Source organism: Formica exsecta, unplaced genomic scaffold (assembly GCF_003651465.1).
Source record: "Formica exsecta isolate Colony F162 unplaced genomic scaffold, ASM365146v1 scaffold21, whole genome shotgun sequence".
NCBI classification, from domain to species: domain Eukaryota; kingdom Metazoa; phylum Arthropoda; class Insecta; order Hymenoptera; family Formicidae; genus Formica; species Formica exsecta.
In genome coordinates, this window is record NW_021849398.1 from 873,403 (window position 1) to 875,148 (window position 1,746).

A 1,746-nucleotide genomic window follows, 5' to 3' on the forward strand; every position below is an offset into this window, starting at 1 on the left:
TTGGTGATCTCTTAGTGGAATTTGTCGCTGATCTAGTATGTTTTATTTTTTATAATTATGGATTTGCAAATTTTTTTTCCGTTTTGATATACTTTTAAGTTGTAGTTTTTTTATCTTTATATTGAAGTACGAATTATCTATATTAATTTATTCTGTCTTATAGAAGTATAAATCAGAGGGAGGTATAACTCTACTGATGAATACAAGTAGAGCAGGTTATGAGCGCACAGTTCACTACCTCGTTTCGAAGGGTGTTAATGTTAATCAACAAACAACAAATAATGATCATATTCCTTCTTCAGTGACATACACTGGTGATCATTTTGCAGTAGTTGAAGCACAAGCTTCAAATTCATCTCATAATTTGAAGGTATGTTGTATTTGAAATATTTAGGTAAAAAATTCATTAATATGTAATCTAATGTATTATAGGATAACTCCACCATGCTGATAGAAGCGGCAAAAGGTGGTCACACTGCTGTTGTTCAACTTTTGTTGGACTATCCTCATAGCATTATGATGAGTGCTCCCCACAGTGCTGCTTCTGCGCCTATGTTATTACCACAACAACAACAACAACAGCAGCAGCAGCAACAGCAACAGCATATAAGTCACCAACAACATGTACCTCATCCTCAGCAAACATCTACGCAACCGCAACATCAACAACAACAACAAAATCTTCAGTTCAGACACAACATACAAAACTCAATAATGAGAAACTTTCGATACGAGCCGTATACAAGGAGCCATACTTCTGCCGAAGCGCAACAGGTTCGTTCGCAGCCTGCATATTTTCTCGATAAAATTCTTTAATATACACACAAAAACTTTATGAATTCTTAGATTACAATGCAAAAAGAAAAAGAATACTTCGAGAGAATGTGATATAATAATATAATTTACAATCTTATTATATTTTATATTTTATCCTTTTATATTTTATCGTTTTATTTAATATTTTTTTATATGTATACAATAATCCCAGCAGCCACAAACACAATCACAACGATCTAATAATACAAATATCTTTGTGCCGAGGCAAATAACGTCGCATGCTACACCTCAACGTAAATATTTTTTTTTAATTTAAAAAATAAACACAAAACCGCTTACCAGCGGTTGAGCCAGCCCGCCTGGCTCCTCATTGCCTAATTATGGTTTTGTGTTTATTAAAATTTCAAAGCCTTACTAACCAATCTGTTAAAAAATAAAATTAATTTTAATTTTTTTCTGTACTGCAATAGAAGATCAACCGGTTACTCAGCAAATACCCCAGCCAGATATCCAGCAGCTGTGGCAGTTGCTGGAATCTATAATAAACAGAAGTTATCGAGACGGCTATGCGGAGGGTTTTCGCCGGGGTCGTAACGAGTAAGATATTAGCAGTGATATTATTAAATTAATTGTATTAAATTAATTCTGCATCCTTCATTTTATGCACGGCTCCTATTAACCCATTACTTTATTTTAGTTTTAACATTGACACTTTATGATTTTATTATTAAAAAATTGCGTATACTTAATATTATTATTAACGAGATTTATTAATATTTTAAGGACATGAATACTATAATCCAGCAAAGAAGAATCAGATATTTTTGAGACCGTGTTACGAAGAATTGAAACCGAAAGCTTCGCCCTAAGCTTGTTGAATCCTGAGGTGAAATTTTCACCGGACAATGTATGAATTCAAATATAATCGCGAGAACTTACACTTTTCGATAGATACATAATGTTTTATTG